Source organism: Scleropages formosus, chromosome 23 (genome assembly GCF_900964775.1).
Source record: "Scleropages formosus chromosome 23, fSclFor1.1, whole genome shotgun sequence".
In the NCBI taxonomy this organism is placed as follows: domain Eukaryota; kingdom Metazoa; phylum Chordata; class Actinopteri; order Osteoglossiformes; family Osteoglossidae; genus Scleropages; species Scleropages formosus.
Genome location: NC_041828.1, coordinates 4,597,133 through 4,613,020, shown reverse-complemented (window position 1 = coordinate 4,613,020; position 15,888 = coordinate 4,597,133). Strand labels below are relative to the sequence as shown.

Sequence of the window (15,888 nt, the reverse complement as noted above, 5' to 3'; positions counted from 1 at the left end):
TAGGTCTTGGAGGAAAGAGGGTTCTTAGACTGTAAGTATTCAAGTAGGAGCTCAGGCTGTGCAATGTCTGGTTGCGGAAAGGGAAGAAAAGGTCTTGGTAAAGGAGGTGCTAAGTGCCACAGGAAGGTTTTTCCTAATAACATCTAGGGTATCACAAAGCCTGCTATTTGTCGCTTGGCTCGCCGTGGTGGAGTGAAGCGTATCTCCGGCCTGATCTCCGGGGAGACTAGTGGTGTTCCTGGAGGACATTATTCGTGACACGGTTACCTATGCCGAACATGCCAAGAGGAAGACCGTCACTGCCATGGATGTTGCCTATGCGCTGAAGCACCGGGGTCGCGCTCTGTACGGCTTCTGCGGTTGAAGTTCTCGCCGATCTGAAAAGACTTTGGACCGTAAGCATCATTTCCCTGTGTTCAGTAAAACATTCGAGATGAACTCTTCATCCTTCTTCACCCCATTCAATCCAACAGTGCTGCTCACCGCAGTATGTTGTATTGGTGAAACGTCAAAGAAGACCATGGTTAATTCAAATCCTCTACTTTCACAGTCAAATATAAGCCATTTGTTTGCAGGTTAACAAATGATGAGAAGAAAAACTTGGAAAAATTCGTGATTTTTGTCTCCAGATGCTCTCACTTCTACGTTTGCTTCTCCGCGTGGTATGTAATCCAGTCATTCTTAGCAGCAGCTGAGCGGGAAATTGATGCGTGGCACCAGCCAACCGCCACATGCATCCACATGATGGACTGTGCTTTTGCAGGACACGTGAAAAAATGCAGGCAAACAGGAAAACGGCATCTCAGCAAACAAACGCTTGTTCCGTTTAAGTGGTTACATCACACCGGACTAATTAAAGCTCACCCTCACAAGATTTCACTTCTTCTGAAGACTGGATGTGACGTCCATTGCCTCATCCAGGAATGCGGAGAAAAGGTTAGTGTCAAAGCCACTCAGTTGGACATGTGCTGTCCAATGTGACTTCGACATGACTGCGCAGGGGCCCCATCAGGAGGCTGCACTCCTCGCTCCGCTTACATGCAGGTGGTGTTGACGCCACTGTTGAAATAGATCAAACGGGAGTTTGTGGGTTTTATCAAAAACCTTAAGTAGAAGCCGTGTTCTCTGGCAAATGCGAGAATATGGAAAAAAGAAGTGAGACAGACCTAAATAGCTCGACGATAAAAATACGAACGGATCTGTGTGGCAGCCATCTTTGAGAGCGACTAAAAATACGGTTCTTGATTGAGACGCTATGTCATGGGAAGAACTTTCTGATGAATAGAGCTGGAAGCACAGCCTGTACTTGTGCGGTAAACAGAGTCTAAATCCAGCGGATTATTTACAAGTGCAAAGCTCTCCATTACCGCCTCCACAGCTGTTCGTTTTCTTTCTGTTCTCGATGGCTGTGTTTAGTCTGAATGGCTGTGTTTATGCTTCCATTCCAACCCATTTTGGGCTTTTAAACTGTCTAATTACAACATAATTCTATAGAATTTTATTCACGTTTAGGGTGGCACGGTGCTGTGGTGGGCAGATCTGCGGCCTCTCAGTGCCTGGGCTGTTGGGGCGTAGGTTGGAATCCAGCTCCATCTGTGTGGATGTTGCATGTTTTCCCCACGTCTGTGGGGGGTTTTCTATGGGTACTCTGGTTTCCTCCCACAGTCCAAAGACACACAGTCCAGGTGAACTGAGCACTCAAAATTGCCTATACTATGTGCGATTCTGTGTGTCGCTGCCCTACGTTGGACTTCTCTTCTCTCTTCTTTAATCCTCTTCGCTCCAGTCGGAGCACAGGGCCTTCACTGCATGTCTCCATCGGTCTTTGTCCTGGGCCACCCGCTTTGCCTCTCCCCAGGGTATCTTGATCTTCTGTAGCTTCGTTGGACTACTGTCCCATTAAGGCTGGTCTCCCTTTGCCTTGTGCCCAGTGATTCTTGGATTAGCAATCTCTGGACAGCAGCAATTCTCATGAGGACAAGCAGTTATCACAAGTGAATGGGTACATTCACATTTATATGGGAACAAATGGATTTCCCCTCAAAATGTATAGTACTAAACACATACACATTGCCTGAACCTCTTGTGCCATACAGGGTTGCTGGGAACTGGAGCCCAACCTGGCAACACAGGGCGTAAGGGACACACCCAGGACAGGACGCCAGTCTGTCGCAAGGCACTCTGAGCGGGACTCGAACTCCAGACGCACCGCAGAACAGGACCTGGTCAAACCCACTGCGCCACCGCACCCGCCATAGTGCTAAACGTAAGACACAAACAATGTAATTCTCAGAGGTACTTCAATCAGTAAAGACAATCCTTGGCTAAGGTGAGTTTATGAAAGAAGAAACTGAGACAAAAGTGTATTGCATATCTATGCTGTGAAGCCAGAGAACTGGTTGCTGCTCTAGAAGAAAAGTTATCTACTGGCCAAGACTTACATTGACCTGTAGCTCATGTAAACATGGCAGCGCTTCAGCTCATCTGACTAGTGTTGGCCTGTAGCTCATTGTAAAAGCATTGATCAGCAACTCATCTGAATGATTTGCAGCCCATCCAAAGAATGTTCACCTGTAGCTCAACTGAACAGATTGATCTGCATCCTATCTAAGCAGATTGACTTGCAACTCATTTGAACATCATTCACCTTTAGCTCATCTGACCAACAATAAGCTGAAACTAATCTGAATAGTGTTGACCTTCATCTTATCTGAACATCGTTGACATGTAGCTCATGCAAATAGGATCGGATCTCATTTTCCTGTAACGCCCGAGCTTCTCCCAAGGCAGTTTACTTGTGGCGGAGTTTTCAAACCTTTCTCAAGATTTGATCCTTAAATCAAATCACTTTTTTCTTTCTTCACATGCCAGCTCTCATGAGAAGTATGTGAGAGTTGGAAACATCTCAATGGGGATACTGAGTCAGATGGATTTGGATGGATTCTTGTTGATTGAAAATTGGAATTATTACAAAGGAAAAGCAGATATACAACTTACTGGAATCTGTCTAACACTAACTGTGGCTCCTGGCTCACAAAATGAAGCTTCTTACTTGTCTGGGCCTGAAGAAAAGGTATGTGGTTCTTTGGAAATGTATTCAAAATAGGTTACACCCTCCACCAACGCCGTTCCAGTCTGTTTGACTGTTTACTCTGTGTTTAAGTGTGACCTGCGTCTAGCCTTTTCAAAACAAGTACCTATTTGCAGCGTAAAAATACCCCATCATAGACACCGAAAACATCATTTTTCAAACTCAAAGGTCAAAGGAGTGGTGTCTTTTCATACAGCAAACTTTAGGGCTGTTAATTATACAACTCCTGTTCTCGATCACGCACTCTGTTGGCAGTGAACTTATGTTTGATCACCATCGGTAAACTTTGCACCTTGGATCTGAATGCCCTGCTTGTAGCATTTCATGAGTTCTGGGGCAAAGTACCTTCCAATGAGGTGAGATGAAGTTCCCTGGACTGAAGTATTCTGATTTACCACAGTGCCAACATGGCACCGCGTGTAACCTCTGTACATCTGCTCATTATATCGAATGTAGGCATTGTCATGGTAAAGAAGTATGGAATGGGGTGAAATATTAGGGCATGGAATGGTAATGAAACTGAATAGGGGGAGTATGGGGAGAGGAGGTTCAAAAATGAGGCTTCGCCACCTTTTCTTCCCCTTTCAGCTATGTGTGTGAGGCGAGCTCTTTGTCTGCCTAGAGAGGTATGTATGCAGGAGCGGCATTAACGCAGCCGGGGTGTTTCGGTTGCCAGAGTGCATGACACCACCTTGCACCAGATAAAGTGCAGCAGAAACCTCAACAGGGCAAACTCGTTCCTCCCGCTGACTGTTTGGGAGAGGCGTGCATGGCCGTTGTCTTGGAAGTTGCCCGAAAAAGGAAATGCAATCACCTCAGTCATTGACAGGAGTGTGTACTGGAGGAATTTACTGTACCTTTGTTTGTGTCTATGTTGGATAGGTGCCAGTGGAACGATCTGAATGAATGAATGAAACTTCAATAATGCATGACTAAAATTCTTTTTTTAATTATAGAACCTGATGACTGTTGGTACAAATGACCTTTGGTAGCTCCCTGGAAGGCCACAGCTGGACCATCCTGTTGCTGAAAGTGGTCCTCTATTGAACATTATTGTAAGAGAAGAAATAATCACTGGAAATATTGTTCCGAATCAAGAAAATACACTGACAACACAACCATCTGAAAATCCTCATGGAACTCAACCTGTGTGTGACATTGTCTTCTCCAGAGATGTTCAACATACGTGATTCTGGTTCAAGATTAAGTTATGCCATAATCTGGAGACGATCCAGGGATTTTTCACAGCAAAGGTAATGTCAGTACTGCGAAGAGATATATATCGGTGTACACCACAAGTGTCCCCAGTTCAGGACAAAGTCGCTCTGCTGTTCCCCGTCCCAGCAGTCAGCACAGAATGGAGCCCTGCCCCTCCCAGAATGAAAACACTGGCCCACAGTGAGTACGTGTGGGACTGGTTCATGTGATAAGAGTCAGGTATGGTTAAATAGCAGAGGACTTTGAAAGGATAACATGTGAGTCACAGTTTCAGCTGTGTCTTCGTATGAGGCTGTGCTTGGCCCTATAGTCACCACCCCCAGCTACGTCCCCCCGTGATGTCACAGCGATGTGGCAGGGAGCTGCCGCAAGTCCCTGCAGGGAGTTGCAATTCCAAGGTCGAGGTTCAGCCCTGCCGTTGTACCCTTGGGAAAGGTGCGAACCCCAATTCCACAGGTCATGTATCAGGCTGTGTTAACGGGCCAAGAATTCCTTTAGATGAAAGCAATGAAAATACTAATAAAAATCAAAGCCCGGGTCTCAATCCCTCATCGAGTCACAATCAAGCACCGCTGGGTTCTTCCAGTTTAATAACCCCCGTGTTTTTTTCAATTACACTCTGTCAGATCAACATGAGGTGGCTGAGCGGTTAAGGCAATGCATGGCTGGTCCATAGGACTTTGCACCCCTGAGTTTCAGTGTCATCCTCAAAGGGTAAATCAATCACTCCTTAATTAACTGCTGTGTCTGTAAGGCTTTTTTTGCTGGTAAGATGCAGCGTTCATGGATGTCACTCCCTGAATGTGTGAAAAGTACAGCTCCTTCGAAGGTACCTCAACAATTCAGTTTTTAAATGGACTTTGTTATTTTTCACTAGAGTCACATGGGTTGAGCAGCTTAATTAAGGTTGGAGTCCAAACCTACATGATCATTGCCCGACCTGTGGACTCCCTGTCTTCACCCAACTATGAAGCTCATAAATGAGTCAAACTCAGATACAGAACATCTAAGGATCCTACAGTAAAAGTGACTTGACCACTGTTTAGAGTGACTTGAGATTATGTTTATAGGCATCCAAGCTCTTCTCTAAAAATCAGAATGACTTTTCACTAAAAGGCCAAGGTGCATTATATTCTGACAGTTCAGTTGTTTCTCCTCTGTCAAAATGGAACGGCAAAGAAAATGCTAGAAAAAGTAGGAAGAAAAGATGATGTAATGACAGCCTCAGCCTTGTTTCGCATTCCTGTGGGCCGTTCAGTCTTCTTTTTTTTTTTACCCATGATAAGAAATTCGTCAGCAAACCCTTTTCCTCTGTAACAGCTGGATGCTTGGAAAAGTATATCCTCTTTTAAAATAGAAACTGGGCTGCTTAAACTTCTGTGGTTTTTTCATTTTTTTTTTGGCTGACTGTGGGCTTTGAGAAAATGGTTTTGTTTCACTTGCCAACTGCACGTTGGGTAAGTACCATCAGGTTTGCGAAGGTAAGTACCAAAATTCCTTGAAAAGAAATGCTCATAACAGACTATTCAGAGAGTGGGTCCGGCACACTTCTGGCTGCAGTCCTCCATACAGTAGAAAACACTGAAGATGGGCAAAGATGCTACCGAGGCCAAGTTGATCAGAATGAGGATCGGTGGCTGAGGTTTGTCTGAAAAAATTAAGATTCAAGGACGTGAGGTGAGCACCGCAGCTCTATGCATGCCAGGGGATGAGCCACGTAACGATTCTTTCAGGTCAGTCAGGTACATATTTGGTGTTCTGTTCTGAGTGATGTTGGGAAGGGAATCTAACCAAACCTCTTTCCTTTGAGACATCATCAGAGATGTAGGAATCATGAAAGAGCTGAACACAGACACACCCACTCTTTGTTCAGTGATACATTCCCTCCTTCCAACATGCCACCAGCAGTCACTTGACTGGCATGGGACTTCAGTGCTTCTCTATCTCCAACTTTGGGTTTGACTCCCATGTTACACTGACCATCAATGGAGAGGAGGCCCAGTGAGTGGAACAGAGGGAAAGTCTACTTTATGTGTGTTTGCCCCTCCTGGTTGGAGTGGGCGGTGTTCCTCCAGGTCCCCCAAAGTGGCCAAAAGAACTGGGTAATTATGGGGCAGCAGGTGGCGTAGTGGTTAAGTCTGCCACTTTTGAACTAGAAGGGCCTGGGCGTGAATGCCACCTCTGCTTGCAGTAAGCAAGGTGCTGTACATGCCCTCAACTGATATGGTCAAAGTTGCTGTATAAAGAGGCAAATAATTGTAAGTTGCTTAATGTTGGAAGTTGCTATGGAGAGTGAGCTAAACATTGGAGAAGTATAATCTACTAGACCAAACTGACCCTCAAACTGCAGCTGCACAGTTCAGAGCATCATGACCTCCAGCATCACAGCACCTTATGGCACTGCACTGCACTGCACTGCATCAGCTGTAGAGGACATTGACCTCAGGCGCTGTTTGTGCAGAGCAGCCAACATCATCAAGGATCCCCGTCATCCTCGCCACAGTCACAGCCCTTCCCATGTGGGAGGAGGTACAGATACATATGAGACCAGACTACTGACTCAGTAACAGCTTCTTTTCCAAGGCTTTCTTCCATATAAACTCTCTTACAGTCTAGACTTTGTTATCCTAAGTGCTCTAATTATGTTTACTACTCACCCAGAAATGTTGCAGATGTGTGCAATATCCGTAATTACTGCTTATTCACAGTTTTTTGCTAATTGCGCCACTGCTTTGATTGCATTGCACTGACGTTTTAAATTCAGTTTTCAACCGCACCCCTTGGACACTTGCACTACCCTGGATTTTGCACTGTATGAGGCCTGGAGTTAACCACTGCTCACTGTACATTTGCTGCTACGGTGTTATTCTACTATTTATTCTTCATTCCAGTCTACCGTTTATTTTCCTTTCTCTTTGTATTGTAATGACCCGTATTACTGGGGAGTGTCATGTTTGAACGGGAAAAGGGGTTTATTGTAAATAGTTGAGAATTCTGGGTAAAATGTGAATTAGTTGTTCAACCGCGGTGGGGGCTCACAGGGAGTATAAGGGGGTGAGTGTCTGTGGGGCAGTGGGAGAAGGAGAGGGAAAGCTTGAGAGGTGCTGAGTAGGCTGGTTTAGGATACAGGTCCTTGAGAAAACGGGTCCTCCTTGGACTGAGCACAATATTTCCTTCTGTTCACACCTACACCTCTCGAGGTGTGCTGGTGCTTCAGTAAATGTTTGTAACGAACGGTGTCTGTGTGTCCTTCTTCAGCCCCATCCAAAGCCAGAGCGCAGCACTCTACAGTAAACTGCTTTGAATGTAGTAATACTTTATATTCTGTATTTCTAGGTTGTATCATATGCGTGTATTGCTGAGACTGAAAACTGTATAAAGACTGTAAAGGTAAATCAAAGTGTAACTAGAAAAAACTAAAGTGGGAGGAAGAAGGGGGAAAATAACTTTTTCATCTGAACAAAATGAGGGAAAAATGTTGATTTCCAAATTGTAAAGTTGAATTTGACTTGTTACTGCGTGCTTGTAAGTCAACACTGCTATCAAGTTTTTCTCCAGAACACAACCGTGGGAGCCTGGACCCTCGTTACTGGAAATCGAGGAATCCCGTTGGCCCGTCGCCCACAGCCGAGCAAGAACTTCAGACAGCTCCATGAAGTCCCTGCGGGAAATGGGGTCCTGGCAAGGACAACAAGCTCTTTATCTTTGTTTTATGTATTTTTAATTGGATTTAGTCACACTCCAGAGCTTGCGTGGGAAAGTTAAACCCACAAGGTCTCGTGTGTCGCTACATTGTGAGTTTGAACCAGTTGGTCTACGTATGAAGGCAGTGTAAAAAATTAAAAATGTAGATGATAGCTTTTCAGCATCAGTGTGTCAACATGACTGAGCAGGACTCATTATTTCATCAATTACCCTGCATGTTTGGAAGTGACTGCTGTGTAATTTCATTGATAAGTGATCATCCTTTTCCAGTCTGGGGCTCATGAACTCTGGTGTCACACGCTCCCCAACCCAAGGCTATGGCAATGGACATGTTGTTGGTTGATGCTGATGTTTGGTCTGTGAACAGATGATGTGGGTGGAAGGAGCTGTACGTGGTACAGATGTTGAGCAACTCTATGTGTGAGAATAGAGCGTTTTAGGTTGGAACCCCTTGGAGGAGACATCTTCTGTGCGCTTGTCCTTGGGTAAGGTAGTGTGTGTTCAGTTAATTCAAGCTCTTTGAATGGGTGGAGAGGACAGGCACAGATATATCACTGGAACAAGGACATTATGTAAAGGTCAGCTGGAGGAACATGTTCTGGAGTGGGTGTCAGCCTGCTTGATAGAGGCCTTCTGCAGCTGTAGGAAGCCAAGGGACGATAGCTGGCAGGAAGGAAGCCTTGCTCTCCATAATCAGGTACTGATAGGCACGGCAATCTAGAGGGTATGGAAATTCACAAACAGGAGTCATTATTTGGTTGCCACAGATACTGCATTAAGAGGAAGCTGATGGCCAAGAGTGACGTCAAGTGTTGGAGAGTTTACATGGGAAAAATAAATAGAACCCTTCTATGAGAAAAAGAGAAAGCTGCAATTCGCTGGTCTGTATGAGGGGACTCTGGTGGCCTCTGTTGAAACACCCCCTATGACCACATTTTACTGCGTGCAAGTTGGCCCAGCAGCATTTTCCGTGTTTCTTACTTCCATGCAAAACTCATACCCAATAATGAGACTTTTTTTGTGCAGATGAACACAAGTTTGCAGTACATTCTGGCTGAGGCAAAGCTCAAGGCATCAGGTACAGCCTGGTGTGGAAGCGATCTTACATTTGGCATCCCAACATTTCTGGGATAGGACCCCACACAGTGAACCAGAATGAGACTCATGCACATTCAAGAATTACTTTTACTGCTTTCCATACTAACAGGAAATGGTTTGCAATTACTTTCATACCCAGATGGAGGGTTTGAAATATTATCCTCTGAGGGAACAGGGAAATACTCTTCGACACACGTTCAATTTTAAACTCGCTGAACATCTCATTGAGAAGCTGCTCTAGCGAGTGAGGAGATTAGAGGAGGCCAGGGCAGGGAAGGAAACTGGATAGAGTTTATCAGGTGCTGATTCAGAACCCTTCAAGAGATCCACACACAGCTCTTGGTTTGATCAGGCAGGAGAGAATCAGAACCAGCTGGGAGTGAAGCTCCAACCCTGTTTGCTTAGTTCAGTGTTCTAGCGTTCAGGCAAACATGATGCCGCGGTAATGGTGTCACTGGCTACCAGCGGACCAGCTTCAAACATGTAGGTCATCAGTTTAATCTTTCCCAAGAAATTAATCAATCAAGATGTTATATTTTACCAGCAAAAGCAGTGGTTTCAGTAAGGCCAGTAATGAATGATGTACGACGTTAGTTTCAGAGGGAACCTACGTTAAAGTAATGGTTGAGTAGACATGAAAGACAGCTTTTATACTAAATACTTCACTGCGAACGGAATAATTACTGTAACTATTACCATATTCCAACATCTTAAGCTTATATGTAGTTTACTGTTGTCATGGTAATCCCCAGTAAAGAGGGGACTGACCGTCAACCACCTCCATGACCTTCCTCTTGACTCCATTAGCACACCTTATGGTTTGGAAACCTGCCAGCTCTGTGGAGTAATATCCGCTGTTGCTAACATACACACAGACGCGCACACACAAGCTGTTAATAGCAAATACGCATAACTGCAGCCACATCAGCAGGACCTGTGTATGGTTAGCGCTGGAAGCTCGCCCGGATATGGCTATAAAATGAGTAAATATGCTCAAGGTGGAAAAAACATCCTTTGCCACGATCCTGTTTGTGTCGCTCTCGCAGGTGTAGTCGCACGACTGGTACGGAGAGGAGCGCATCAGTGAGGTGGAGGGCTGCAGTCTCAGCCCAGCTCCGGGCATCGTGTCTCCGGTTACCGCTGAAACGCGGAGACCCCGGTGGGAGTGCGCTGTGCCGTCTCCATGGAAACGCCCGAGCTACGACCCACGCAAACACACCCGCTCGCAGGGCTTTCTGTCCCAGCAGCCCCTCTCCAAGGAGCACGCTCATTGCTGCAGGGCCCTGCGTGACTGTTGGAAGAGAATCAGCAGCAACACCATGGAGTAACCGTGGAATAAGCTGGGTTAGCACACAGCGAGAGGGCAGTCATGCCTGTGGCTCACTTTATACAGAATTAAGTAAGACATCCGTGAGGGGGAGGGACCACCTACATTCTTTCTGGCTCAGAAATAGCTTTGTCTTGCAGGAATGGGGAGATTACTCCATTGCGCTAAAGGATCATTAACCGTAAGACAACAAAGGCGACGGGAACATCTTGTTCCTCAGCTTGGCCGTCTCTCCTCAGGGTGAATCCGTGCGCCGACTCATGTGCTGAGCAGCAAGCTGCCATGTGCCCTGCCATGTGTCCTGGGACAGATGGTGTAATGTTTATTCTTACCTTGTGTCACCCTATTGCTCTTCCGACTCTCCTGCCAAGCCATTGCTGTCACTGAATGGCAGCCTGCTATTTATACACCCCCAGATGGCCTAATGCGGTGGGGGGCGGTGGTCATAATTGCTAGTAAAGACAGTAAACATCTTATAATAAAATTAATCTGAGACTGCATCTGGCCGACCTTTTGCCGGACGGCCGGTGCCCCATTAGAGAGCCCGTCCCCTGGGTAATTCAACTCAAAGGCTGATTCGATGCCGTGGATGAGTCAGGGATGACAAATCAGTCCTGAGTACGGTTCAGACGCTCAGCTAATGCAATCATGGAATTATTTCGTTATAATAGCCGTAGGACCTGCAGTGATCTGTTGCACATCTTGGAAGTGGCTTTGGGTGACACAACCTCCGCATGGCTCCTGTCCCAGATCCGCACATGATATGTACATTTCACCTGAAAACACAAAACAACATCTGGTGGTTCTGGGTGCGCAACAGCTGAAGGATTGGCTCTTGCTGCATGCCTTGAATTTGGTTATTGGGATCCCACAGGGTTTTTATGAGCAGCATTCTATATTAACATGTGCCTTTATTCATTTAAGGCTTAAATGCTTAAAAGCAGCTTTTTAACTATATACTTGCCATTTGTTTTATCTCAAGTTCTGCATCTTAGGACTGCAGCGTAATACTCTAATATTATGAATTAGTCTGCTTGCTCTCGCTAATGTATATACAGCACCATCCAAGGGTTCGAAGAGCCAGGTCGGACTGCATCACCTCATGGGCATGGAGCCAGATTCTCAACCTGTCTTATTAATGTCTCACATTCAATTAATTTAATAAAATGTGCATGCAGTTGCTAGTATTTTATACTGATTTCTGGACACCATGCCTTTTGATCAAACAAAAAAAGGGTTTAGGGGTGAGTTTCAAGTATGAATTTCACTTCATGACAGGAGCAAGATACTGAGCATGCTGCAGACATGCTGTTGCAATGGCTTCAGTCTGTTTACTTGTCCTGCTTTCTGAGCGTAGAATTTTTCATTTCGTTTTGGTTCCTCATGCCGATTATTCTTGCAGCAAATCACACCGCCATGTCCAGCAAGTGGACTATTTTGCAGTGGTCAGCGGTTGCATACTTCTTAAGTCATGAATAGCGTGCTCAAGTCCGACTACACTGTTTACCGTTTATTAAGAGTGCAACAGGCAGCAGTGCAAAATGGCAAAATAAAAATATAGACATGCCTCAGGAAGGCTCTATTCATGCAATAACAGGAACTATTAATTGAATAAACAGAAGCGGAGCCCTCTGACGGAAGCAAACGATGAGCATCAACGCAGCAAACGCACGCACCTCGACTGTGCTGTCACATGCAGGGTTTTTATTTAAGCGTGTGTTACGTGCTAGATGACAGCGTTCAGGCCTCAGCCAGTACTTGCTCGGTCATCAATGTGTAAAAACAGCAGGCGGGAGACGAAGCTCGGAGGCCCCGCCGGTCGGCCTGTCGACTGCGCTGACTGCAGCTCTCTCACTCCCTTTCCTGTTTTCTTTTTCTCTGCATCATAATTACATATCACGCTGTCACTGGGGTTTAAAGTCTATACCCATGCGCACAAGATAAAATTGTTGCCAGTATAAATAATGGACACACACTGCTGTCCAAACCCACGTGCCCCCTCCACACATTAACTTTTCATCTTATGCACTATGCTCCAGACTTTCTGCATTTGCATCAGCTTACTCTGCCCGCAAGTACAGGATTACGGTTTTTTTATTTTCCCTTCACCTTTTGTTTAAAAAAAACAGCGTGCTAAACTTTCCTGCGAAACTAAGCTCAGTATAACGCGCTCATCTGCAGAACTATTCACTTCTGGGGAGTTCTAAATATTGCGGAGCGAACCGAATGGTATTAAGGGAGGTCTGCTCTGATTGGCTGAGCTCTTCTGCCTCGCCCTAGCAACAGCCCGCCCCCCGGTGCTTTAAAAAGCAACAAAAACAAAGTTTCCCAGAAGTCAGCTGACCTCAAGTTGTGAAGGAGGGGTTGAATTGTGTATTATGTTCAGTTTGCTCAGTCAATACATGTCACATATACATTCATGTGCTTTAATGTGTGATAAAACTAAATATTGACTTCTTGGCTTTACAAGGGACGGCTGTGCATTTACGGGCTGTCCGATGGTATTTATAAAGTCTCTTTTTCCCTGCGTTTTGAAAGTTTTCCACTTGTTCTACCTTTGCTGGAAAGATGGAAAAAAAAAAAACAAATAATCCGAGTCAACTAAAAGTGATAGTGATGAACATTTTTTTTTTTTTTTGTCTTACTGTAGAATGCAACCCACATCCTTTTCTGAGCTCTGCTGTGTGCAACGCTTTAACTGTTTAAGTGTTTACAGTGCTGCACGCGGTTGGGTTTGCTAAGATGTGCTTGCAATAGCATGTGTCTGTGGTGCTGTTTTCAACGTTGCTCTCGCATTGCTCTCCTTACCCTGGTCTATGTCCCATCCATGAGCCACACATTGTTTTCATTCCCAACTCTTACAGCTCCATACCTCTGTTCATGTGAACCCATTTTCAGCAACCACGCAGACCCCTAGGACCGACGTGGTATGAACGTTCAGCTTTGATTTACCTGATAAGTCTATATTTCAACATGCAGTGTCGTTTAATATTGTTGTGTAAGTGATAATAATGGAATCTTGCAAAACCACGCAGCTCCGAACAACATGCAGTAGAAGAAAGGGTCTTAAAAAAGCCCACCCAACTGTTTCTCTGAGCACGCTGATCCCCGACAATGACCGACAGCATTCTCCACAGTTTTAAGCACGTTAAGATACTGGACAACAACCAGTCCAAGTGTTCGTTGGGGAATTTTGCTCATTACAAAAGTCAACGCAGTGATCCCTTTTCTTGGACAGGCCAACAGTGGATTAAAGGTTTGCTAATCCTGAACATTCCCGTGTTGGATGGGCTTCCTTGTTGATTCGTCTGCCACACTGGGGGCCACCGTGTTGGTCATGGTTCCACTGAGTCTCCAGTGAGACTCCTTTCCCTTTGGTGCACTTGCGATGTCCTTGCACTGGAAGCAATTACCACGTTTAAAAAACATAAACATAATGCTGGTGAAATGTGCTGGAAACACATTGACCGAGAGGGTGAATCAGTGTGTTGAGGGTCATTGACACTTGCAGCAGCCAGACATTGCACTGTCTGAGGGAACCATTGCGTGTTTCCGGCGACTCCAAGTTAGTTCGGTTTACTTTGCTTCTCGCTGACGAGTTTGACCTCCGGTACCCTGCTGTGCCATAGGATCGCTGAATGTCCGTTTCTGGGAAATGCAACGGAAACATTGCGTAGGAAACTAGACACCTGAAGGCCTCGGGAACACTATGAACGGACTCTCTGGCACCTGCGCGACCTTGAAACCCATTCTAGATGTGCCTCGTCCATTATTCATGGCGAGAAAACTGACCTGTTTGAACGATGCGAGCTGGCTCCTCGTGGCTGTCTGAACCACTCGACCATTTAAAAAATTCCGTCAAACTCAGGGAAAGAGGCAGCCCATCATTTCAGTTCATACCCACGAATGCAATTTGCTGCTGTCGGAGCTCTGCCCCTCGTGCAAACACACACAGGTGTGTTGAGTGGCAAAGGAACATGAGCGTACACATGAGTGTAAAAAGGGTGGTCATTAAAGTGAAAACCACAGAAGGGCTGTAGATATTTTAAGTGGACATTGTGTTTCAAACTCACGTGGGATCTCCTCAGTGTCACCGAATCCATTAGCCTCACCGCCCATGGAAATATGTGCTTGTAGCAGGTGTGAGTGTCGGAGCATAAATTATTTAAAATGAGAACACTCCACCGAGTCACGTTGTGTGAAAGAACCTCTGAAACAAACCAGCTGTATAATTTTAGGAGAGACGTACAAAGGAACAGGCCTGCTTAGCACATGGTGTGTGTGGCAAAGGGCCTGACATTTTCAAGGCTGCAGGATTCAGAAGGGATGTTTACAGGAGAATTTGACTCAAAAAACACCTCGTTGGTGCAGCAAATGAGGGATTTTCAGGCCAAGGAATGTTTTGCTGTTTTTGCCAGTTTTAGCTGATTGATTTGCTTAATGAGCCCATCTCAATGGCTGTCCCGTGTCATGATTTCAGGGTTAAGCCAGTCGCAGGGCTATTTTAGTTCACTCGACGGAGCTCAGGAGAGTGCACTATAAGTCAACCGTGGTAAATTCCCCTTATTGCTGTGTCTCCCAGGACTCTCGGAGCAGCGGTTCACTGTGTTCCCAGGATAAACCGCGAGGGACTTGGGCTAAGAATACAGCCCTGGCGATGGCTGCACTCCCCTCAAGGCCTTGTCCTTGGTTTCCTGTTGGCCCACAGCAGGGTACTTGCTGGGAAACGGGAAAAAAAACACAAATTCTCGGAATTCTTCTTACATTAACTTCACATTCAAAGAACAGAGCTGAAATTTTACAAGCGTGCTGGTGTGAGATGCCGAGTGTAGAAAAGTGACCTTTTTTTCAAGTGTTTTGAACAGATAGCAGATAACATTCTTCTAAGGCTAACAACAACATCGAGCAGTATTTGCCTGTCTCACGAGGTTGTTCTCGCCGAGTGTGGTGCCACGTCTTGATTACCATTTGATAGCACTGTTTGCAATTAAAAAGACTGCCCCTTTTCACGGTAAACACAGTAACTCCGGGAGCCAACCTCGACGACTCACATTACAGAAGGCCTATAGGTATCAGTCTACCAAACAGGATCTGGCTATCAGAGAAAAATGTGACACATTTACAATGAAATCCATACCTTTTCCTTGTCTATTTTTGTCTCTCTGTTTTTAATTATTACTTGTTTGCCAGTCATTGAATATCATGCTTTGGAGCCTGTAGAAAGCAGCACATGGGCAGACAACGTGCCCTGCTCACCACAAGGATGTAGGTCCGTGAAGGACCCTGATGTCGCATCCTGCTGTCGTTCTTAGCAAAAATAGCTTTTTTGAAAAATATGTAAGCTATAGATAATTATGCAAAATGTATAAGAAAAGCAGTAAGAGCAGAATGTTGTATTTCCCAGCATGCCCTGATAAAGTCTCTGTTTCCCCACAGAGTTCATTCTCTT

General features: G+C 45.4%; 1 pseudogene; it reads left to right on the top strand.

Annotated features, from left to right (window-relative positions):
- On the top strand, positions 1 to 364 carry LOC108930361 (histone H4-like; annotated as a pseudogene).
- The last annotated feature ends 15,524 nt before the right edge of the window (positions 365 to 15,888 follow it).